Source organism: Entelurus aequoreus, linkage group LG07 (genome assembly GCF_033978785.1).
Source record: "Entelurus aequoreus isolate RoL-2023_Sb linkage group LG07, RoL_Eaeq_v1.1, whole genome shotgun sequence".
Taxonomy (NCBI): domain Eukaryota; kingdom Metazoa; phylum Chordata; class Actinopteri; order Syngnathiformes; family Syngnathidae; genus Entelurus; species Entelurus aequoreus.
Window position 1 is genome coordinate 54,688,107 of NC_084737.1, and position 26,935 is coordinate 54,715,041.

At 40.0% G+C, this 26,935-nt stretch overlaps 1 protein-coding gene across 2 annotated transcripts in view; it reads right to left on the bottom strand.

Moving 5' to 3' along the window:
- Positions 1-26,935, bottom strand: part of LOC133653128 (vang-like protein 1) — a 102,158-nt gene that overhangs the window by 74,278 nt on the left and 945 nt on the right. The window contains exon 1 of one of the 2 annotated variants that reach the window (XM_062052147.1): positions 24,773-24,974. The exons of the other annotated variant lie outside the window; for it this stretch is intronic. The gene's annotated coding sequence lies outside the window, so the exon portion shown is untranslated. Of the gene's footprint in view, positions 1-24,772; positions 24,975-26,935 lie in introns of those variants that run through there. 2 annotated transcript variants of the gene reach the window in all.

The following is a 26,935-nucleotide window of genomic DNA, read 5'->3' on the forward strand; positions in this document are numbered from 1 at the left end:
GAGCTGCTCCCAAGCACATGGTGGATTGGTCTGACGTGCGGCACAGTGCTTTTGTGGGGGTCAAGTCTGCTCTCGCTAACACTACCCTGCTGGCACACCTATTACCCGATGCTCCTATTGCAATCACCACGGACGCGTCAGACTATGCTGTAAGTGCAGTGCATGAGCAGTGGGTGGGTGGCACTTGGCAACCTTTGGCTTTCTTTAGCAGGCAGTTGCGCCCCTGCGAGCGGAAATATAGCACATTTGACCGTGAGCTCCTTGGCCTATATCTGGCCATACGCCATTTCCGTTCGTTGCTTGAAGGCCGGCCTTTCCCAGCTTTTGTGGGCCACAAACCCCTCACTTTCGCGATGGCCAAGACGGCTGAACCGTGGTCAGCTCGGCAACTGAGGCACCTCTCCTACGTCTCAGAGTTCACGACGGACATCCAGCACCTTGCTGGTAAGAGCAATGTCGTTGCTGACTGCCTTTCCCGAGCCGTCGCGGGCGCTGTCCATCTGGGGATCGATTTTGCACAAATGGCAGTTGACCAGGCCGACGACCCGGACATCCAAGTCCGGGTCGTCGGCCGTAGCCCCTGAAGGCTGCAGCCACAGGGCTATGGTTGTCTGAGGTCCCATTTGAGGACACAGGGGTTACGCTCCTTTGTGACGTTGCTACCGGTCGGCCACGGCCCCTTGTGCCCGCCATTTGGATGCGGCGCGTCTTCGACTCCATCCACAGCCTTTCCCACCCTGGGAGGAAACGTTCCCAGCGGCTGGTAACTGCAAAATTTGTCTGGCGTGGACTGAAAAAAGACGTTAGGGACTGGGCTTCCACATGTGAATTTGTGAATTATATTTATATAGCGCTTTTCTCTAGTGACTCAAAGCGCTTTACATAGTGAAACCCAATATCTAAGTTACATTTCAACCAGTGTGGGTGGCACAGGGAGAAGGTGGGTAAAGTGTCTTGCCCAAGGACACAACGGCAGTGACTAGGATGGCGGAAGCGGGGATCGAACCTGCAACCCTCAAGTTGCACGGCTGCTCTACCAACCGTGCTATACCGCCCCACATGTGTGGCATGCCAGCGCTCAAAAGTGCACTGCCACACGCGGGCTCTACTGACACCATTTACGGTTCCGGAGCACCGTTTTGACCATGTCAATGTGGACCTGGTCGGGCCTCTCCCATCCTCACGCAGCTGCACATACCTCCTCACGATGGTCGACAGGACCACCCGCTGGCCGGAGGCAGTACCTCTAACGTCCGAGGTGGCGCGCGCATTCATTGGTACGTGGGTTGCCCGTTTCGGTACCCCGTCGGACATATCATCCGACCGGGGCACTCAGTTCACTTCTGAGCTCTGGGCCGCTGTGGCCAAGAACTTGGGAGTGAAACTCCACCACACGACGGCGTATCACCCACAGGCCAATGGTATGTGTGAGCGATTTCACAGGTCCATGAAGGCAGCGCTCAGGGCGTCCCTGAAAGACAGCGCTTGGGTAGACAAGCTCCCTTGGGTGATGCTGGGGCTTCGGACTGCCCCCAAGGAAGACCTGCAATCTTCCTCGGCAGAGTTGGTGTATGGCCATCCCCTGCGAGTGCCAGGTGACTTTATTCCTAGCACGACGGCACCTTGGTCCGCCGGTGAGCAGCGAGCTGCTCTCCACGATGCCGCCAAGGGTTTTTCCCCCATCCCCACTTCTCAACACGGCCTTACGCCGTCTCATGTTCCTCCTTCTTTAAGGAGAGCAGCATTTGTTTTTGTCCGCCACAACGCCCACCGCTGCCCCCTTCAGCCTCCTTACGATGGGCCATTTTGTGTCCTAGAGAGCGGGGACAAACATTTTCTATTGGATATCGGGGGTTGGTCTGAAAAAAAATCACAGTGGACCGGCTGAAAGCGGCCCTCTTGGATCTTAGTCAGCCGGTTACAACGGCCGTACTCCCGCACCGCGGTCGTCCGCCTGCTCTACCTAGGCCCATGATAATGTTTTGCATCCTTCTAAGCAGGCCCCCGGCACCTTAGACAGTGCAGATACCCTACCGGTACCCCCTGCTGACTCCCCGGCGTTAGTACCAGTCCGGCGCACCCGGTCTGGTCGGCCCGTCCGTGCCCCTGTCCATTGACCGTTTATTTTTCTTTGTGATGGCGAATTCTGGGGGGACGTGTGTAGCGGTTGATTTAAGGACATACCGTAATTTAAGGAACTATAAGCCGCTACTTTTTCCCCTCGTTCTGGTCCCTGCGGCTTATACAAGGGTGCGGCTTATTTACGGCCTTTTCTTCTCCGACACCGACGAAGAGGATTTCGGTGGTTTTAGTACGCAGGAGGAAGACGATGACACAATGATTAAAGACTGACTTTTCATATACCGGTAGGCTGGTTATTTTGATAACGTACAGGCGAGCACTTTGTATTACTTTGCACCGTTATATTATTTGTACTCTGCACGAATGCTGTTCGCCATGTCAAAGATGTGAAAGTTTGATTGAATAATTGAAATATTTATTGTTAATAAATGGGACGCTTTGCATTCTCAAACAGTCATCTCTGTCCCGACAATCCCCTCCGTGGTAGCAGGAACCCCTATATACTACGGTAATTACACATCAAAACCCTGCGGCTTATAGTCGGGTGCGGCTTATATATGGAGCAATCTGTATTTTCCCCTAAATTTAGCTGGTGCGGCTTATAGTCAGGTGCGGCTTATAGTCCGGAAATTACGGTAAGTCACCACACCTGTTACTTGACTTTGTCATCATCATTCACTGTACTGTTCGATTGTGCACATGACAATGTTGTTCTTGTTTAGCATTCATATATGCAGTTAAGAGAGAGTAATTCGGTGCGGCCCCTTTAAGTGGCCGTCAGGAGATTCTCACAAAGGTGGGGGTTTGTTGTTCCCGCCATTTTGGAGTGTGTGGGATGTAAGCGTTCATTCTTGCTGGTTCTTGATGAATAAACGACGCACACGTTTTTGTGTGTCAACGATACTTCAAGTTGTCTTGCTTTCACGCTACAAACACAACAACACAAAATGTAACTTCCTCAAAAAGAAAAACATTTTGTGATGTTTAAAAAGCTGCACACTGGTATATTGACTATTGATTAACTCTTGGCAGTGTTAGCACTCTTAACAGAATCAATGTGTAGAATTCTTATTTTGATGAATTCTTAAAATATTGGCTATTTAAAAGATTGTATGTTTAATCTTATGATACCTCCGCATTGGTGCCTGTCTGTCACTGTGTGCGCGTGTTTGTTAAAGTGCCTTTTTTTTACAGCATTGCAAATTGACGCTGTTTTAAAACGTACTTGAATAGATGGAGACAAAGTTTAGCTGGCTGACTTTGGCTAAAATTATAATTATTTTTCACACAACTTCGTCTCACTCTTGTTAGCTAGCTAGTGAGGTAGAAGCTAACAGTACTCTTGCCGAGGCTGTGTCCGCATCCTCCCTACAAATGTTCGACTTCATGTCTCTGCTGTGAATAATAATAATAATGAATTACATTTGTAACACACTTTACATTTGTTAATATTTCAAAGTGCTACAAAGTATTAAAAAAATAAAAATAAAAAAAATGCTCGCGTATCACAGATGTACTGCCATGAAAACAAGGCCCGCTTTGCAAAATGAGCAAGGTATTCATGTTTTTAACAAGAATAAGAGGAAATATCCTCACACCTTACATGTTATCACTGGCAATGTTTTTGCGAGTGACCCACTTCCGGTCGGAAAAACACGAGTGATGACGTCACGACTATTGTTGACGACACATTTTAGTGTCAACATTTGTCAACAATGTCGACTAATCTATGCAGCCCTACTGTCTACACAAGCTGAAACATACTGGCAATGCTTTCAACAGTAAAAATATATGACTTGAGGAGCTAAAGTGCCCTCAGGGTGCTGATAGACTGGATGCGTTTATCTCACAGCAACTTTTCTTGGCCTCATAACCTACTATACTAACTCCTTCACACTTATTTAGAGAGAAACAACACATCACTCCGTCCAAAAATACACTATGGCATTGTCTCACATAGAATACCTCCATCAGGACGCTTTTAATAACACTTTTAGTATACGGCGTACACTGTGTATTTGGTTCCTGAGTGTTGACAGTGTAGGGCTGTCCCAAATCCTTAACTGTCATTGTACACTAACACATTACAATATTTTCCCACTTTTTCTAGAAAACACTGTCACTTTTTGTTTGGTAGTCCTCTATCCTATGACTGTTTTTTTATTGGTTGTTTTGCAGTCTCCTGCGTGCTCACACTAACATGTCAGCCAGAAGCAAGGAGCTTGTTTCCAAACTCGCCCCCTAACTTTTCTTGTCCAAAGTGTATTGGGGCCCATTTACAGTATATATGAACACTGACTATTTTTCTATGCACTAAATTAGTTTGATTTCATAAATAGTTCAGGTTTTTGTATTTTCACACAAACATGTGAAGTTCCAATGTCCATGCACTATTTCTAACGCACCTATTAGTCTTACTCAGTGTGCCTACCATACAATGGGGGGGCGCTTATTTTCTTTTAGCGTGGATACATGTGTTGCTTTTCCGGTTGACCTATGACGTCAGACGAAAGCAAGGCATCTTCACAAGTCACTCTTTATGATCGCAGACATGGACGAGTCAACCGCCCAGTTCTTGTTGTACCTGAAGTACGCTGTATTACTGGCACAGTTTAAAGATATTACGTCTCTAATGGCTGTACTGATGTTAAATAGCAGACAGCATAAAGAAAGTATCCTAGATTGCGCCACAAACATGACACTACTACCAAGAAGGTCTCGGAGTTTCTGGATGCGGGTCCGAAACAAAGACTGGTGGGAGACAAAGTTTTGAAGGAATTGTCGGACAGAGAATGAAAGAAAACTTTTGAATGTCTTAAAGTTAATTCGATAAACTCTGTGGATTATTAGGAGTTTTATACTTTATACTTTTCGTTCCCCAATACCGTTTAAGATGAGGGTTTCTATGGGTCTGCAGTGTTTCCCATAAACTGCCAAGATACCTGTGGCGGTGGGGGCGTGGCTATGGGCGTGGTCACCATGACATCATCGAGTAATTTGCATAATTTACTACAATGATTTGATTTTCTCTAAAAAGGCTCAAAAAATGTATACTTACTAATTAATAATAACAGTTTTGTTTTAAACGTCCATCCATCCATCCATTCATCCATTTTACAATATAATTACAACACTTTATGTACATATTTATATACAGATTTGAACAATAAGTTATTCACTGAAATATATTTATTAATTGTGGTTCTTACAAAAAATATATCTTATAAAATATAAAAGCTAAAATGTCCCTTAAAGCTCTGCCCCTTTAGTTAGTGCATACTAAATTATTTAACTTTAGCCTACTACTATAACCATATTATTTACCAGCAACATAAAGTGAAACAGAGGCAGAGGTGTCCTGCCACAGTCAGTAACAAATAAACAGAAAACAGTAGTGGTGGTAGATAGATACAGAGCTTCATCAAACATCTTATCCACTGAACAAAGAGCTCCAAAAATCTTGAACTTTAGACTGCCATCAGTTTTACTCCCTACACTTAACCATGTGTTTCCTACTGCTTGCAGACTTTGCACCCTTTGTTATATACACATGTTGTGTTTGTAATGTAAATACATTTAATAAAGTCAAATACAAATAAGGCAACAAGAGAAGTATCCTACACTTCTCTTTTGTGAAGTAAATCTGAACAGCCGATATGGGCATCTACATTAACCATATGATTTGCCTGAGAAGCTGGAGAGGACAAAAAAAAAAAAAAAAAAAAAGATTTTTTTTTTTTTTTTTTTTGGCGGACGTAATTCTTTTGTGGCGGGCCGCCACAAATAAATGAATGTGTGGGAAACACTGGTCTGGATAAGCTTGCAAGTTGTGCGGAATACAGAGTTATTGCTAATCAGTTTGGAGTGCACAAATGCAGCATGAAAAGATTGGTGTACACCTTCTTCTTTGCCTTGTAATATACCGTACCTGCTTCCTTCTCTTCCATCTCACTCGTTTTTGTTTTGGAGTCTGAATGAAGCTGGCATTCTCAATTTCCATAGCTACCTTTTTAAATAAATCTGTTTCTTTTTTCTCCCATCGATCAAAATATTCCGTTCTTTTAATTTGGGAAGCAAATATACAGTCTCCCCCTCATTCCAGTTGTTGCCTATGTTTTAATTGAATTGGATCTGCTTCCGGGTTATATATACCACACATTGAGACTGGCGCACGTGTGATACGAAAGGTCCCCTCAGGCAGCACACACCCATTCAAGAGAAATTATTTTCAATGGCATAATCTAAGTGTGTTAGTCCGACTTTTCAAAAGCCAAACACAATCAGACTAAGGCGTTTCAATGGGTTGCAGAATGCTTAATTAGAGCCGAAATATTTTAGTGCATGAAAATGTATTCACTGTCAGTGATATATTTTTAAAACATTTATTTACCCAGGAGAGTCCCATTAAGATTAAAAATTTACTTTTTGCAAGGAAGTTTCTGGATGATATATAATCACACTCAAACAAATACACACTCACATCACATAAACATGGCACCCTGCTAAATATGGATATTATTTAAGAATATTTTCATATAGAAGAGATCTCTCTTTTATTAAACAAAATCTACTAATATATAAACTTACACATTTATAGTGATGAAGTTGAAATGTGACTGTGGAAGAGTGACTGAAATATAGTTGGCTACACTTTGTTTGTCTTGGTGTCCATTAGCCCAATCACCCTCCTACACCCACTCCATCTTAATGATTTCAAAGGCAAAAGCTCTGTGCTCACTGAGGGATTAATAGGTCGAACAGTGCATGCTCCAAGTTCATACAGAGTGCAATAATTAGAAAAGAGCACTACGGTCAGAGGTGGGAAAACAGATTTAATTCTTAATTGCATCACGATTGGTATGTGGACGATTCCGAAATCTATGGACAAATGTCTAAATGTTGATTATTTATGTATGTTGTATAAAGTAATAATAATAATAATAATAATAATAATACATTTTACTTATAAGGCGCCTTTCTGGGCACTCAAGGACACCGTACAAAATCAAAACAATAAAATCTAATTGGATAAAAACAACAACAATAACAACAAATATAGATAAGATAAGATGATTACAATGAATAAGCAGTCAGGAATAGGTGTGTTTTGAGTCTTGATTTGAAGAGGGATATTGAGTCTAAATTACGAAGGTCTGGTGGTAAAGAGTTCCAAAGATGTGGGACAGAGCGGCTGAAAGCTCGGGCACCCATGGTGGACAAGGGGACAGTGAGATGGATGGATGAAGAAGATCTTAGGGAACGTGAGGGCATGGCGACATGGAGCAGGTCAGAGAGATATGACGGAGAGAGGTTATGGATAGCTTTGAAAGTGAAGAGAATTATTTTAAAGTGATACGGTGTTTGATGGGTAGCCAGTGGAGTTGCTGCAGAACAGGGGTGATGTGCTGGATTGAAGGGGTTCTGGTGATTATCCAGGCTGCAGAGTTCTGGAGAAGCTGAAGTTTGTGAAGTGACTTGTGAGGGAGACCAAACAGGAGAGAGTTGCAGTAGTCCAGGCGAGAGGCGAGAGGTAATGTTTCGTAGATGAAAGTAAGCAGACCGGGTAATGTTGTTTATGTAGGCTTGAAAGGAGAGTGTGCTGTCGAGGATGACACCCAGACTCTTGACTTGGGAGGAGGGTGAAACAGAGGAATTGCCGAGAGTAACGGACAAGCTGTTGGTTTTGGCGAGAAAGGTTTTTGTACCTACAAGTAAGATTTCGGTTTTATTACTATTGAGTTGAAGGAAATTGGATGAGAACCACTGCTTGAGTTCACTGAGGGAGGAAGGAGAAAGAGAAGCACTTGGTTTGGTTGAGATGTAGAGCTGGGTGTCATCCGCATAACAGTGAAAATGTATTTTAAATTTACGGAAAATATTGCCAAGGGGAAGAATGTAAATGATAAAAAGCAGGGGACCAAGAACAGAGCCCTGGGGGACACCAGAGGAAACGGGAGACAGAGGGGATTTGAATGAACGGAGTTGAACAAACTGAGTACGGTCGGAGAGATATGATCTAAACCAGTGAAGGGGTGTGCTTGTGATGCCAATACTGTGCAATCTATGGAGGAGGACAGTGTGTGAAATGGTGTCAAAGGCTGCAGTGAGATCTAAGAGGATTAGGATTCGTTTGTGATTTTTACTAGTGCTGTTTCAGTGCTGTGCAGGGGGCGGAAACCAGACTAAAGTACCGGTAATCTAGACGGTTTTAGTGCAGATGTAGTGCGGACACACCCGGAGAAAGGAAGACAGGACAAGCTGTGCTAGTTTGAATGTGAAGTATTGAAACAAGAAAATAATTAATACTTTGTACCCTTCAACAAACGTCTAACTGGCTCCCCGTTACAAGAGAGAGTAACCAGCAAACAAGAGGACATTAGCAAGTAGATTAAATCAAGAGAGATTATAATAAAAGGTTTCCCCTACATTGCTAATATAATTGTGGCGGTAGGGGCATAGCTAGGGTTTAGGTCAATACGACGTCTTCATATAATTTGCATAATTGGGGATTATGTATATATTTTCTTATTAAAAAAAGGCGTGAAAATGTTGTACATACATTTAAAAACTAATTTGTTATTAGTAATAAAAATTGTTCTTACAGTATATAATTTTGCTACAGTTTACAATTGTTGCTGCTTATTGTACTATGTAACACAGACCGTACACATATCCCAGCAGGTCTCCAAGGTGAACTGTCTCTGGCATGTTACAACAAAGCAGGTAAGGAAAGTAGGCAAGTTAGATCCCTAACTTCGGGACAAGAACTGTCTCTTACGGCTGGGTTGGTAGGACTGAGGTGCTAAGTGGAGATGGGCACGTGCCGCGACTGGAGGAGCCCCGCACTGAAGCTCCCGTGGCTGGCGGGGTGGGCGGCGTAGCCCCCAACTATTACCGCAGACACTGGCCCGTCACACACATGAAAGAGTGCCACTGTCCTCCTATGATTTGCACAATGCACTTTTTGTAGATGTATTAAAGTACATCCACATTTCTGCTCCAGACAATTGCATGTGTCTTACAACATCCTGTTTCGGCCGTGTTGTTTCGGTAACTATCTGGCCCAGGTTTCACTATGTGTTTTTTTTCGATGGTCAAATTTTTGGTATATCACCATTCAATAGTGCGTATATAATAGGCTATATATATATTAATTCATACAATATATTGCTTGAATTAGTTTTCACGTAAAAACCCTCATTTTTAAGGTGTGGCTGTTTTAATTTTGCTGTGGCTCTGCTCCATGATCAATTACATGTAGAAGAAACCCTGTAATATGCACACAGTGCCACAACACTGTCAGCCACAGATATAAATGGTAGATAGTAGAGACGATACACCTCTTTGTGCTGCAAGTGTACAGCAACTGGGCGCAAAGAGTCTGGGCATCCCGTGATCTTATAAGGAAATTAAAACAAGGATGCCTGCTCGCCAAGTAGGGATGTTTATTTATTTTATCACTTAGCAGGCAACTACAGTTCCCAGGACTGCAGTGTAATAACATTAAAATAATAAGTCTCTACACATACGAGGACATTGAGGGGAAAACAAGGATTTTAATTAGCAGGGAGGGTAATGGTTGCTTTTGTTTTTTAGTTATTGCGTACCGTTGACTTAAATTTGCTTTAACAAAATAGGGAAATAGTTTAAACATTTGGTTGATATTTTACACTGCTGTACTGTATTTGTTTCTGATTATAATTGTAAACAAAAATTGAAAAGCCAACTCATTCAGTGATCTTGAATATTTAGAAAAAACATATCAGCATCAGTATTGGTATGCCCAATACTGCCCGTGTAACTATACAGTATTGGATCAATACACACATTTATAGTATGGCCTATTACTAGTACACCTTTTAAAACTGGAAATGATGCAATACATTTCTGTATACGTCAGCAGCAAAAGAGGAGCTTTTGTATTGTCTGACCTGTTTTGAAATTATTCTATTGTAATTTCTTTATATGCAAAAATACACAAGTGTAATCGTTACACAAGCAGCATACTGCAGCTTCGTGCCAGGCTGTTTTCAGCGGAATTCATTATTTGTCAGATTCAACAAAAATACATATTTTTAAATTACTTGGCTCTGGCCCCCTGCCTGTGAGAGGCAAATATGAGAGGTATAGCAGATTAATCTCGCTTAACAAGTGGCTGACTTGTTTTTGTAGAGAACAGGGACTAACGTTTATTGATAATTGGCCCGGCCTCTTTCTGGGGCAAACCGGGCTTGCTGAGGAGGGATGGCCTACACCCTCACCGGGAAGGCGCAATCACTCTTTCCAGAAATATAGACTACTATTTGAGTCAAGCTTTACTAACTACACTAGAGCAAGTTCGGACACAAGCAATTACAGTGTCTGTTAGTCCGGCTGAGGAGTCAGTTAAGCTAGAACTAACCAGTGCCAGGCTGTAAAATTCCTGCACGCATCATAGGTTTAACATAATTAAACCTAAAATGTAGCTTTATTGCCCTTTGTGGTCGAATTCAACGCTACATGTATTAAACCAGTTTTGATCGCCAGAGTTATTAAACAGCCAAAAACAACACGACCACAAATACAAGACATCAAAAAGTCAGCAGTTTCAATACATTCATACTTTGTTGTCCAGTCGCTGTTAAAAGTCAAATTTTTGCGATTTATTTAGATTTTTTTAAGAATCGATAGTGCCATCTTCTTCTACTCACCCACTGCTGCTTCATTGTGACACATATGATTCGCTTCCCCCCCTGCGGGTTGCCAGGAATACCGCATACATGAGCAACACTCGTTTGAATGGCTTCATCAAGCCTATCTGGGTGACGTTAAGAAAGGACAAACTAAAAGCTTTGGCGGGCCAGATATAGTCCGCGGGCCGCCAGTTAAATACAAACCCCGTTTCCATATGAGTTGGGAAATTGTGTTAGATGTAAATATAAACGGAATACAATGATTTGCAAATCCTTTTCAACCCATATTCAATTGAATGCACTACAAAGACAAGATATTTGATGTTCAAACTCAAACTTTATTTTTTTTTTTGCAAATAATAATTAACTTAGAATTTCATGGCTGCAACACGTACCAAAGTAGTTGGGAAAGGGCATGTTCACTACTGTGTTACATGGCCTTTCCTTTTAACAACACTCAGTAAACGTTTGGGAACTGAGAAGACACATTTTTTAAGCTTCTCAGGTGGAATTCTTTCCCATTCTTGCTTGATGTACAGCTTAAAGGCCTACTGAAACCCACTACTACCAACCACGCAGTCTGATAGTTTATATATCAATGATGAAATCCTAACATTGTAACACATGCCAATACGGCCGGGTTGGATTAGTAAAGTGCAATTTTAAATTTCCCGCGAAATATTCTGCTGAAAACGTCTCGGTATGATGACGTTTGCGCGTGACGTCACGGATTGTGCGGACATATTGGGACACCACTGTGGCCAGCTATTAAGTTGTCTGTTTTCATCGCAAAATTCCACAGTATTCTGGACATCTGTGTTGGTGAATCTTTTGCAATAATGAACAATGAAGACAGCAAAGAAGAAAGCTGTAGGTGGGATAGGTGTATTGGTGGCCGGCTGGAGCAACACAACCAGGAGGACTTTGAGTTGGATAGCAGACGCGCTACCGTGAGTACGCAGCTTTGGCTTGCAAACATTTGATCGCTTGCCCGTCCGTGCGTGCCGCTATGTGCATGTCACGTACGTAACTTTGGGGAAATATATGTGCTGTATGAACTTTACGGAGGTGAACGGTACTTTGGGCTGTGGGATTGAGTGTGTTGTGCGGGTGTTTGAGTTGTATTGGTGGGTTATATGGACGGGAGGGGGGAGGTGTTTGTTATGCGGATTAATTTGTGGCATATTAAATATAAGCCTGGTTGTGTTGTGGCTAATAGAGTCTTGTGTTTATTTACTGTTTTAGTCATTACCAGCTGAATTTCATGTCCCACCCGCCTCGCACAGCATCTTCCCTATCTGAATCGCTTCCACTGCCCTCTAATACTTCACTCTCACTTTCCTCATCCACGAATCTTTCATCCTCGCTCAAATTAATGGGGTAATCGTCGCTTTCTCGGTCCGAATCGCTCTCGCTGCTGTTGGCCATGATTGTAAACAATGTTCAGATGTGAGGCGCTCCACAACCTGTGACGTCACGCTACTTCCGGTACAGGCAAGGCTTTTTTATCAGCGACCAAAAGTTGCGAACTTTATCGTCGATGTTCTCTACTAAATCCTTTCAGAAAAAATATGGCAATATCGCGAAATGATCAAGTATGACACATAGAATGGACCTGCTGTCCCCGTTTAAATAAGAACATTTCATTTCAGTAGGCCTTTAAGTTGTTCAACAGTCCGGGGGTCTCCGTTGTGGTATTTTAGGCTTCATAATGAGCCACACATTTTTAATGGGAGACAGGTCCGGACTACAGGCAGGCCAGTCTAGTACCCGCACTCATTTACTATGAAGCCACGTTGATGTAACACGTGGCTTGGCATTGTCTTGCTGAAATAAGCAGGGGCGTCCATGGTAACGTTGCTTGGATGGCAACATATGTTGCTCCAAAACCTGTATGTACCTTTCAGCATTAATGGCACCTTCACAGATGTGTAAGTTACCCATGTCTTGGGCACTAATACACCCCCATACCATCACAGATGCTGGCTTTTCAACCTTTCACCTATAACAATCCGGATGGTTCTTTTCCTCTTTGGTCCGGAGGACACAACGTCCACAGTTTCCAAAAACAATTTGAAATGTGGACTTGTCAAACCACAGAACACTTTTCCACTTTGTATCAGTCCATCTTAGATGAGCTCAGGCCCAGCGAAGCCGACGGGGTTTCTGGGTGTTGTTGATAAACGGTTTTCGCCTTGCATAGGAGAGTTTTAACTTGCATTTACAGATGTAGCGACCAACTGTAGTTACTGACAGTGGGTTTCTGAAGTGTTCCTGAGCCCATGTGGTGATATCCTTTACACACTGATGTCGCTTGTTGATGCAGTACAGCCTGAGGGATCGAAGGTCACGGGCTTAGCTGCTTACGTGCAGTGATTTCTCCAGATTCTCTGAACCCTTTGATGGTATTACGGACCGTAGATGGTGAAATCCCTAAATTCCTTGCAATAGCTGGTTGAGAAAGGTTTTTCTTAAACTGTTCAACAATTTGCTCACACATTTGTTGACAAAGTGGTGACCCTCGCCCCATCCTTGTTTGTGAATGACTGAGCATTTCATGGAATCTACTTTTATACCCAATCATGGCACCCACCTGTTCCCAATTTGCCTGTTCGCCTGTGGGATGTTCCAAATAAGTGTTTGATGAGCATTCCTCAACTTTATCAGTATTTATTGCCACCTTTCCCAACTTCTTTGTCACATGTTGCTGGCATCAAATTATAAAGTTAATGATCATTTGCAAAAAATAAAAAGTTTATCAGTTTGAACATCAAATATGTTGTCTTTGTAGCATATTCAACTGAATATGGGTTAAAAAATGATTTGCAAATCATTGTATTCGGTTTATATTTACATCTAACACAATTTCCCAACTCATATGGAAACATGGTTTGTAGGTCTGGCTTATACTGTAGTGTTTATATTGTTACTCTACACTTTTTGTTTACAAAGGTCCTAACTTCATTGTCTACCTGCATGTTCAATATTCAAGTGCAACTTTGTTCATCAATACCGTAGCCAATTTCTTTATTGTTTTGGTTGTGTATATCCAGTGTTGGGACTAACTTACTGTAACGCCGTTAGTTTCAGCAGTAACTAGTAATCTAACGCGTTATTTTTTATATTCAGTAACTCAGTTACCGTTACTACATGATGCGTTACTGCGTTATTTTACGTTATTTTTTATGTAGTATCGGCTAGAAACAGAAGATCTGAGTGTGTTTTATTGCAGCGCTGCGGTGTCGTCCTTCTGAATCTCTTGTGTCACAAGGAAGAGGCGCTGTGTGTGTGTCTGGGTGTGGGGAGGGAGGAGGGGAGGGGTGTATGTGCAGCAGCATTCGTGAGGGAGGGGCGGAGACAGAGAGAGCGAGAGAGTTATGATAAACGCGCATGCGTCGCCAGGCTCAGCTTTTTATCCATAGATTTATCAGATTAAATTTTTTATTATCTATAGCAGGGGTGTCAAAAGTGTGCCCCGGAGGCCATTTGCGGCCCACAGTTAATGTTTTAAAGGCCCACGGCACATTCTAAAAATACTATTAAAATAAACAAAAACATAACAAAAGTGTAATGTTATTATGAATTATTGACCTATCCAAGGTTCCGATTACTTCACATCAAATATTCCACTTTGAAAAATATTTTTGGTGGAAGATTTTGCATATTTTGTGTGTTTGCCATTAAAAACATAGTTTTGTTTGACAAAAAAGGGTGGAAAACAAACAAACAAAAAAACAACATAAAAAAAACTAAAACATTTTTAAATGAGGGATAGATCTGAAGTTGATGTAAACTCCAGAGATTTAAGCGTTAAATGTAAAATGTATGTATGCCCTGGCACACCATTATCATCATTTCATGACAGAAGCAAAACACTTTTTACACTTTTATACTGAAATAAATACACCTACAACTTATTAAATAAAAACATAGAAAAAACAAAGTTCAGATCCATGAAGGAAAGAAGAAAGTGAATGAATGTTTAGAACTGAATACATTTACATATGTATACAAATGTTTTTTCTTTTTTTATTATTTTTTTTAATGAATTAAGTAACGTTTATGACAACCTTTTTCCAAAACACAATATAGAATGTGAGATATAACAGGATAATGCATATATGTATCTTTTTTTTCCAAAACGCTTACAAAAAAGTTGGGCCCCAAAAATGTACTGTGGGACCCCATTTTTATGACTTGATGGGTCCCTGGGATCCCATTTTGAAAATTCCTAGCGCCAACACTGCTGTCAACAGAGGAGAAAAAATGCTGTATTAAAATAAATATATTATTTATAAAGCAAGTTCGAGTATCATTGGCAAATTTTCACCTAGTCCCGGCCTTGGCGTGCTGCCCGCATTGGCACGCATATATGTGTCCTCTTTTTTGGATTTCAGAATATGGTCAGCCTAGATATTATCACTACTTTTCTTTTGTAGAGCACAAAGAAAAGAACATTTTAGTTAAATGTAAGTTGTGTCAATTCAAATCTGCTGAAACAGCTACAAAAGCAACATGCTTCGACGAAGCTAGTAAAGAGAGACACACTTCACCTCCTAAGCAACAGCGGCTGGATTTTAACGAGGCACTGCTAGCAAGGACAACATTGATAGAGCCATTGCAGCGTATGTGCTAGAAGACATGCAGGCTATGTATACAGTAGAGTCCCCCGCTTTCAGGCAGCTAATTAGCATGATACCGGCGTCAAACAGCAAATGGCACGAAAATATTTTCCAAGCTCCTGGACACAGTGGACAGTGAGTACATAAACATGGAAAGCAAGCTAACGAAGACACTCCAAACTCTGCCTCTGCTCATCATTCAGCACTGAAGGTACACTCTGTCAATTCTCTTATATACTCTTTCATTCTAGACTTCTTGTTTGATTATCACATCACTCTAAATGTATAGACTATAAAGTTCACAAACATAAAGAGGGATCCTAGTGGGCCAGGCCAATCTTTCCTTATCTCTAAACTAAAACTGGGGAAATGCGTAGAGTGTTCTGGGCTTCAGACATGATTTTATTTCAGAATTCCTTGAGAGAAAAAACGCCTGGTTAGGCTTTGTGTATGTAAAGTTAAAGTTAAAGTACTTCCTTGGTTTACAGCTATGTTGCTATCATGCTGTTTGTTACTTATGTATGTTATGTTCCAGCTATTTAAAATAGTTTTGTCAATTTGTTCTGGCCTGAAATAATTTGGCCCTTTGAAACATATCTTTGTCTTTGTGTGTTGTATATAGACCACATTGCTTAGCAGAGTTCAGTGATGCAAATGCATGTCAAGTTGATCAACAGATTGTATTATTCTCCAGTGCAATAACAGTACTGAAATGAAGACTAAAAGGGCATTAATGGGAGCTTTAAAAAAAGAAGAAAAAAATAAGTAACTAAATAGTTACTTTTCACAGTAACGCATTACCTTTTGGTGTAAGTAACTGAGTTAGTAACTGAGTTATTTTTGAAATAAAGTAACTAGTAACTGTAACCAGTTACTGGTTTTCAGTAACTAACCCAACACTGTGTATATCGGAGGGTCCTCACCCCCTTCTTAACAGAGACAGAACCTATTTCATTGCTTTTGGTTGTGATTTTTATTCATGTGCAAAATTTTGGTGACAGAGGGAGTATATTTTATTTGTATTATTTGTTTTTTATTTGTTTTACTTAACTTGGAGATTTAAAAGTTTATTTTCCAATTACAATGTTAAACTATATGAAAAATACAAGTTTATTGCATTTGAAAGAGTATACTTGCATTGTTATTATGTATTATCATTATAACAGTGGTTAATTTAGCCTTGTTTATTGACAATAATTTGTAGGTCAATAGGTCGTCGAGCAAAATTGATAGGCCCAGGCCTAAATATATCAATATTTTGTTTCCCAAGAAATCATTAATTGTTCGGCCGCTAGTATTGATACACTTATTCCGGTGCATCTATTGTGTATCTAATTCTGATGTTTTCACTTTATAATTCAATTAAGGAAAGATTAGAATGAATTACAATAGACATTTGTTGTTGTTAATTGTCACATGAGGAACAACAAAATTGTGGCTGATTCAATTCAAAACATAGTCGGTGGAAAATGACGACAACACTACTTATAGTTTCATTACACTTATGCTACAGCATTTATGAAATCAAACACTAGACATAAAATGACCCACATTTTATTACTGGGTGTAACGGAGTAAAACACAAAATTATTTTGAAGTCTAGTAAAAAAAACAAAAAAAACACTGGCACTTCCCTTTTAATGAATAAAAAAAAATCAACTCGCTCCAATATTTTGAAGGTATACAGCTGCGGTATATTCTTTTTAACCAAAAAAGGGGAAACAACCCATGTTGTCAACAGGGAAAGCAAATTAATCTCGCCATGAAGCATTAAATGTTCTATTTTCATTGGCAATGTTTCTCTTTTTTGATTTGTCTATTGCTAGCTTACAGGGGGTTGACAGCAAAAAACAATATAATTGCCTGGCAGCAAGCGATGACGCATAGGGGGTGGGTGTAAGATACATTTTGAATGACAAATTATTCAAATCAAAAGATCACCAAACTCTCTAGAATAACAACTGTTACAATAATTTAAACTAACTAAATACAATAAAAAAAACATTACAAATAAATAGGCATTATTTATTGACATTTTGTTTCAAAGCCAAAGGGAGCCATGGCGGCTGCAGAGCTGCGGGTTGCAGGCCCTTTGATTAGTGTATCAATACAGCCAATCAGCCATATTGTTCACAAAGCATTACTACTGTTTAGTTCAATACATTGTTGTACTTTTTGCACTGCTGTTTTGTCAGCAACACAAACAACTGAGTTAGCGCCCCAAGCGCAGCAAAGAGGTACATCATAAAAAAGTACTTGTGACATTTACTAGTTAATTCTCGCAAACAGCAAAGCTCCATAGCATCACAAGACAAGCAGCAGCACGAGGAAAAGAAGCATGTTGAGTCACATGTGGTCTGTGTTCTTGGCCTAGCAAATGAGGGTCATTACTACGGTGGAATTCAATTGGTATGCCACAACATCACTCAATTCAAGCCCCAGTTGGGCTTGAGTGGCGGCATGTAGGAAGTATGTGGTACTGTTTGCTGGTTTTCACTCACCGCCGAAAACAGTGGAGGTGATAGCAGTTCAGCAATTTAACAGTCATTTAACAATACTCATAGTAGACACAGAGTTAAAACAGGTTATAAAGTGGACTTAATGAGTGCTGCCACTAGTGCTCTGCGATATTACGAGATGTATCGTAGTACAACATAAACATGTCTCGGGGCTGCAACTAACTACAAAACGCAAAACCAGTGAAGTTGGCACGTTTTGTAAATCGTAAATAAAAACAGAATACAATGATTTGCAAATCCTTTTCAACCTATATTCAATTGAATAGACTGCAAAGACAAGATACCGAACGTTCGAACTAGAAAACGTTATTTTTTGCAAATATTAGCTTATTTGGAATTTGATGCCTGCAACATGTTTCAAAAAGACTGACAAAATTGAGGAATGCTCATCAAACTCTTATTTGGAACATCCTACAGGTGAACAGGCTAATTGGGAACAGGTGGGTGCCATGATTGTGTATAAAAGCAGCTTCCACGAAATGCACAGTCATTCACAAACAAGGATGGGCGAGGGTCACCACTTTGTGAACAGATGCGTGAGCACATTTTCCAACAGTTTAAAAACAACATTTTTCAACGAGCTATTGCAAGGAATTTAGGGATTTCACCATCTAAGGTCTGTAATATAATCAAAAGGTTCAGAGAATCTAGAGAAATTACTTCACGTAAACGGCAATCCCCGTGACCCTCAGGCGGTACTGCATCAAAACCGTTATCAGTGTGTAAAGGATATCACCACATGGGCTCAGGAACACTTCAGAAAATTACTGTCAGTAACTACAGTTGATCGCTAAACTCTACTATGCAAAACGAAAGCCATTTATCAACAACACCCAAAAAGGCTGCCGGCTTTGCTGGGCCCGAGCTCATCTAAGATGGACTGATTGAAAGTGGAAAGGTATTCGGTGGTCTGACGAGTCCACATTTGAAATTGTTTTTGGAAACTGTGGACGTCGTGTCCTCCGGAACAAAGAGGAAAAGAACCATCCGGATTGTTATAGGCGCAAAGTTCAAAAGTCAGCATCTGTGATGCTATGGGGGTGTATTAGTGCCCAAGACATGGGTAACTTACACATCTGTGAAGGCACCATTAATGCTGAAAGGTACATACAGGTTTTGGAGCAACAGCTGTTGCCATCCAAGCAACGTTATCATGGACACCCCTACTTATTTCAGCAAGACAATGCCAAGCCACGTGTTACAACAGCGTGGCTTCATAGTAAAAGAGTACGGGTACTAGACTGGCCTGCCAGTAGTCCAGACCTGTCTCCCATTGAAAATGTGTGGCGCAATATGAAGCCTAAAATACCACAACGGAGACCCCGGACTGTTGAACAACTTAAGCTGTACATCAAGCAAGAATGGGAAAGAATTCCACCTGAAAAGCTTCAAAAATTGGTCTCCTCAGTTCCCAAACGTTTACTGAGTGTTGTTCAAAGGAAAGGCCATGTAACCCAGTGGTAAAAATGCCCCTGTGCCAACTTTTTTGCAAGGTGTTGCTGCAATTAAATTCTAAGTTAATAAATATTTGCAAAATAAAAATAAGTTTCTCAGTTCGAACATTAAATATCTTGTCTTTGCAGACTATTCAATTGTATATAAGTTGAAAAGGATTAGCAAATCATTGTATTCTGTTCTTATTTACCAATTACACAACGTGCCAACTTCACTGGTTATGGTTTTGTAGTTTTAAATAGTCGACTCGTGATCGACTATTTTAGCAATTAGTCGATTACTCAGATTTTACAGTAAAGATCGCCTGACATGTTTTTTTCAGGACCACTACCGATACGGATTATTAGTGATCAAGGAGGCCGATAACTAATATTTTAAACCGCTATTAATTTGCAGTAAAAGTTATTTAAACATGAATAGTATATGTCAGTAAACAGCTGGCCAAGGCTTTAAGTATTTTTTCGGAAAGGTCAGACCAGTAGCAAGATAATGTTTTATGCAGTGCTAAAGTTGTGGTTGATTTAGCACCAAAAACATTGTGGGATTTCACGACGTGTGTCCAATGTTACAGGTCAGAGAAGCATCAACATTTGCATTTTAAAATATAAGAACTCCCCTGGATTTTTTTTTTTTTTTTTAAATATGGGGTTTCTCCACATCAACATACCTCAGCATCTACTCCAATGTTATACAATTCTATAGCAGTTTATGGGTTTAATTAATATATTGTAAGGTTTCCATGTGATTGACATTTGTTAGTGTCTTTCTTCATTGCGCTGCATATTGATGCTGCTTTAAAAAGCAGTTGAATTGATTTACACAAGGTTTAGCTTTGGCTCCTTTGGCTAAAATAATAGTTAGTTATTTCTCACAGAACTTCGTCTCACACTTGCAAGGGAACAAGCTAACTATCTTACCGAGTTGAGACCGCATCTTCCAGATGTCTGACATTCCCCCGCTTAAAATGCTCTTGTATCAAAGATGTATTGTCATGGAAAACAGCATCTGCTTTTCAAAATGAGCAACATAGTCATGTTTTAATAAGAATAAGAGGAAACGTTCCCACACTTTACAGGTTTTCAACCGCAATCTTTGTCAATATGCAGCAACAATTGAAAATATGGCAAAACGATATAAAAATATATGTTCATATTAATTAATAATAACATTTATTTTTAAATGTATGTAAAGAAAATCATATAATCAAAGCAAATTAGCCGATGAGTCATGGTGACCACACCCGTAAACACGCCCCCACCACCACAGGTATCTTGGCAATCTAGGGTGAACCCTGTATATATAATAAATAAATATAAACGCAACACTTTTGTTTTTGCTCCCATTTTTCATGATTTAAACTCAAAGATGTAAAACTTTTACTATATACACAAAATACCCATTCCTCTCAAATATTGTTCACAAATCTGTCTAAATTTGTGTTAGTGAGCAAGATAATCCATCCCACCTCACAGGTGTGGCATATCAAGATGCTGATTAAACAGCATGATTATTGCACAGGTGTGCCTTAGGCTGCCCACAATAAAAGGCCACTCTGAAATGCGCAGTTTTGCTTTATTGGGGTCCTGGGAGGGTCAGAAAAGCAGTCAGTATCTGGTGTGACCACCATTCCCTGACGCAGTGCAACACATCTCCATCACATAGTTAATCAGGTTGTGATTCACATAATGAGATATATAATAATGTATAGCACTATTATAAATATATACATATATGTATATACATACATATATATACAGGGTTTCCCGCAGCGCTTTGTTGTTAAGGCAGGCCAGTCTAGATAATCTTATAATAATAATAATAATAATGGATTAGATTTATATCGCGCTTTTTCTATTGTTAGATACTCAAAGCGCTCACAGAGAAGTGGGAACCCATCATTCATTCACACCTGGTGGTGGTAAGCTACATTTGTAGCCACAGCTGCCCTGGGGTAGACTGACGGAAGCGAGGCTGCCAGTTTGCGCCTACGGCCCCTCCGACCACCACCTACCATTCATTCATCATTCATTTCACCGATGTGAGCGGCATCTTCTTTATCTCACCATATGAAATACAACTTACGTCACTAATAACTACGTATTTATTTATTTAATTTTTATGTTATTAGTTATGGAGTATGATGTGAGTAAATTGAGAACAGGAAGTGGACTAAAGTTTAAAGGAAAAGGCGTAGGATTAAATAAGCTCTGCTTCTTCCTACTCCTTTTCGAAAATGTTGAATAGAGAAACTGGAAATTGTGATGTATCATGTTGTATGCATGCATGTTCGAAATAAACACAAACTCAACTCAACTCAATATAAGTCACTGCAAAGTCCCAATTCCATCATTCATGTTAATGAGCCAGTCATTAAATTTGGTTTGTTTGTGACTATCATAACTCTTCATTCTTTTGATCAAATATGACACTTAAACATTTAACAATTCAGAACAACATTGATTTAAAAAAACAACAACGACTCAAAATGTAGTTTGAATCATACTTATCAGTTTTTAAAATTCACTTTTGTATCTCTCCTACAGCGTCCATTGCAATGCATTATGAACCTGAGGCGATGACATCTTCTAGCGACTTCTAGCAACTTGTAGGACAGTCAAAAGCTACTTTCCTTGCTGAGGAGCTGGCAACATTGCTTAAAACTTTTACGACATAATGACATAACTACGTACGTATGTGCACGCGCATTAGCTTTTGGTGTTGTTAGCCAATGATAGCGATTTGGAGTGTTAATGTTAGCTATCAGTGAATGTATACATAACAACATGACTGCAAATTGTTCTTTGCTTCTCTTGGACTGATTTTGTAAGTAGGCATGCATTCCTGCGCGTACGTGTTGACGAGACAGTGTGGGTGACCACCATAAAAAATAATTATTTTATTCGGGCCGGTAAAATTATTTATTACATAAACTTAGTAACTGTTAAAAATGTAGACAGTTTTAACACTAATGGTAACATAAGCTAGCCAATGGTGTTCTTGTTGTACTTTATGGTTTGAAAAATTTCTAAAAAGCCCTTTCATTAATAATTTATTATCCATCCATCCATCCATCCATTTACTACCGCTTGTCCCTTTTTGGGGTCGCGGGGGTTGCTGGAGCCTATCTCACCTGCATTCGGGCGGAAGGCGGGGTACACCCTGGACAAGTCGCCACCTCATCACAGGTAATTTATTATAAATAATCATAATTAGAATTGAATAATTAATTTAATAAGGACTGTTTTCACTGCTGGACTCTAGAAAAAGGTTCCGCATCCTCCGTAGCAGAACCTCCAGGTTCTGTAACAGCTTCTTCCCTGAGGCCATAAGACTCTTGAACGCATCAATAATAATCCCCTCAATTCCCCCCAAAAACAAATTAACTCGCTGGAATATAAAGACAATATAATAAACGTGGATGGATATGCAAAAGTGCAATATATTTATCGGTACAGTAATCTATTTATTTATATCTGCACCTTATTGCTCTTTTATCCTGCACTACAACGAGCTAATGCAACAACATTTTGTTCTTATCTGTACTGTAAAGTTCTAATTTGAATGACAATAAAAGGAAGTCTAAGTCTAAGTCTTAATTGTTCTTCTACATCAGTGATTTTCAAAAGGTACGTGCACCACTAGTGGCATGCAAGCTCCATCTAACACTGATCAAAGCACAGTGTTTTATTTTCTAATTTTCAAAACACAGTGTTACTGTGAACTATATATTGTAACATATAATATAATATATCAGTATATATCCTATACTGTACATATATTATGTAATTATGTAAATATTACGTATATATGTTATATTGCTTTTAGTCTATTTTATACCTGCATTGTCCTTTCCATCGTTTCCATCATTTGTAACTGAGCTACTGTGTGGAACAATTTCCCTTGTGGATCAATAAAGTTTGTCTAAGTCAGGGGTCGGCAACCTTCAGCATACAAAGAGCCATTTGAGCCCATTTCCCACCAAAGTTAACCCACCTAGAGCCACAAACTTTGTCTGAGCCCTAAAATGACAATAACACTACTTTTAGTTTCATTACATTTAAGCTATAGTATTTATGAAATCAAACACTAGACAGAATATGACATAGCAAGTGTTTTTGCTCTGATCAGCTTTCCGCAGCAGTTCCGAAACTGCTCTTTTTCGGTCATCTCCAGCTTGGTAGTATTTTTCTGCAAATACTGTGTGTTTGTTCTGGAAATGTATTTCCACATTTCATTTTTTGTTGTTTGCTATTTTCTCCCCACATATTAAGCACACAGGTGAACCAACCTCGTCAACAGTAAACGCAAATGATACTGTCCGTGTAGCATTAAATGTTTTATTTTCATCAGAAATGTTTCTCTTTTTGATTTGTCCATTGCTAATTTACTGGGGGTCGACCACTAAAAACAATACAATTGCTTGGCAGCAAAAGATGACGCATCGGGGGTGTTACGCACATTTCGATAGACAAAATATTGCAAGATCACAAACTCTAAAATAAAAACGGCTACATTAAAGTAGACTAACTAAATAAAATGAATAAATTAAAATTAAATAGCCATTATTTATTTAAATGTTTTAAAAGCCAAAGGGAGCCAGGCTGGAGGCATGAAAGAGCCGCATGCAGCCCCAGAGCCGTGGGTTGCAGACCCCTGGTCTAAGTCTAAGTCTACTGTTCAAACTGTGTGCATTGTTAAAATGGCCAACAATAATAAATATACATGTTAAAAAAAAAAACCTCGTCCTTGTTTTTAATGAATACTTAGGTCTACTACGCTACTGTATTTTACGTTGGTCAATATGGTGGTACTTGGAGAGCCACGTTTTTTCTCTGAGGTGGTACTTGGTGAATGAAGTTTGAGAACCACTGCTCTACATTCATACAATTAAAACAAAAACATTTAAGTATCCTTCTGCTATCCATCCATCCATCTCATACCGCTTGTCCCTTTCGGGGTCGCTGGAGCCTATCCCAGCTGCACTCGGGCGGAAGGCGGAGTACACCCTGCTCGCTGACCACTAATACGCGCTGGCATGTATCCTTCCGCCGCTTCGCCAGCTGAGCGGCGATGTGCAAAAAAGAACTCACTTTCACTTTGAACACGATGCACAAATCCCTTTTACAACCGTGAACATGCTTACCACACAACAATAACAGGGCACGCGTAGACAACATGCTTATTAAAGAAGTTCACTCGGCTTCGGTTAGTGCGTCGGTCTGTGTGATGAAATCATACAGGTAGACAACAAGGGCGTGCCTTTTTACTTTTAAACACTAATGTAACTTTCATGTCTCATAAAGCGAACTAACACACACACATATAAACAAAATATATGTTGGCTACAGCACATTAGTCTCACCTTGACAAATGAGCACGTCAACACACACACGAAGCACATTCTTATTGAAGTCAAACTCACCTGCTATCGTCATTCCTGTCGCTGGGTCGCCATGCAGAGCTCGTAACTGAGTTGTGTTGCTGGTTAAACAGTTGTGTCGCTATTAAAAGAGTTGTCTTACAGTGGAAACAGTCTGGCAAACAACAGGAGTCTCCGCCACTTTGGAATGTTCACACTGCTAGCATGCTAGGCTGTAGTGCCACATATGGCCGGTAGGGGGCGCCGTCAGCCAGACCTGCTGAGTAGATCTACTCATTCATTTCCTATGTGTCCCATACTTTTTTTTACCCACATGTTTTTTGTTTTTTCATGATATTGTATTTAATTGATCCAAAACAGTTGTTAAAATACAATAAAATAACAATAAATAAAAATAATATAAATACATGGATAATACTATACATGAAAATCCATACAAATTTAACAGTGTGACATCACAAGGACACCACTATGTGAAATGTGATTTTATTTAAATAACAAACTCCAACAGTGGAAGTGTGGAACAACACAAACATACATAATACAACTATACATTATTTTTAACATTCATGATTTAACATATATCGCAAATAAAAAAATATCCAATAAATGATTAATTCCATCTAAATCATTTAAAAATATATATTTCAATTTAGATTGTTAGTTATGCAAATTTATGTCTAGTGAATTATATTTGAAGTGAATTATATTTATATAGCGTTTTTTCTCTAGTGACTCAGAGCGCTTTACATAGTTCAAGATTCAAGATTCAAGATTGTTTATTGTCATATGCACAGTTAAACAGACAGTTTGCCGTACAATGAAAATCTTACTTTGCTAGTCCACCCTTCAACAAGTCACACGGTACTTAGCTAAAAATAAAAATACAAATAAATATGTATATACAAGGCACAGTAAGTAACATTACATTATTGCACATTCTGATTGACAGTCAACAGTATAAATATGGAGGTGACATTGGGTCACAGCAGCAGTGTAGTGTAGTGAAACCCAATATCTAAGTTACATTTAAATCAGTGTGGGTGGCACTGGGAGCAGGTGGGCAAAGTGCCTTGCCCAAGGACACAACGGAAGTGATTAGGATGGCGGAAGCGGGGATCGAACCTGGAACCCTCAAGTTGCTGGCACGGCCACTCTACCAACCGAGTTATACCGCCCCTATACGTCTATATTTTTATAAAAATAATGATATTTCATTGATTTCTCGATTTATTGATGCAGTCTATAAATTATTTGAACTATTGATCATTGTATCCATCCATCCATCCATTCATTCATTTCTACCGCTTGTCCCTTTTGGGGTCGCGGGGGGTGCTGGAGCCTATGCAGCTGCATTCGGGCGGAAGGCTGGGTACACCCTGGACAAGTCGCCACCTCATCACAGGGCCAACACATATAGACAGATCATTGTATGTGTTTTAAATGTATACACATATACTGTATATATATGCATGTACATATGAACATAGTTATGTTATAAAATAAAGATGCATGAAATATAAAGCTATTCTCACTGACAGACTCTATGTTTTGTTTGTTGAAAAAAGTGCAAAGCAGATGATTGAGATTCTTTCAAAGACAACATATCTGCCCCCAGCAATAACGAAACTGTGGGGAAAAAAATCAATATTTTATCTTCCTTTCAACTGCATCTTGTCCCCCCCAGCGCACACGCACGTGCGCGCGCGCGCACACACACGCACACACACACGCGCGCGCAAACGCGCGCGCGTGCACAAACACCCACGCGGAGGACACTCCACGAGCACGCACACACAGAAAGAACACAAATGGAGGTCAAGACTGGTGCGTGACCTCGCCCCATCTCATTGTTGGGGCGGCAAATACTGAAGATGTATATAAATAAACATCAATGCAGTGTCAAGAATGTATTATTCTTTTTTCTAGACCTGTGCGCACATTCAAACTAGTTCGTTCAAAGTATTTTTTTCTAATATGACTTGTGCGGTAGAATGGATGGACGGATGGACATGTGAACGTTAAACGTTCATCATTTGATTAGTCTTCCACCCTGTGGTTCTTTTTTGCTATTGCAGTTATGGCTCCATTCTGCACGTTTATTCATTTTTAGTAGCAGGCTACAGGGAATATGTAGTACATACAGTATGTATGGAATATAAAAACGTGTTTTATTTCATAAATAGATCATTAAAACATTAGATG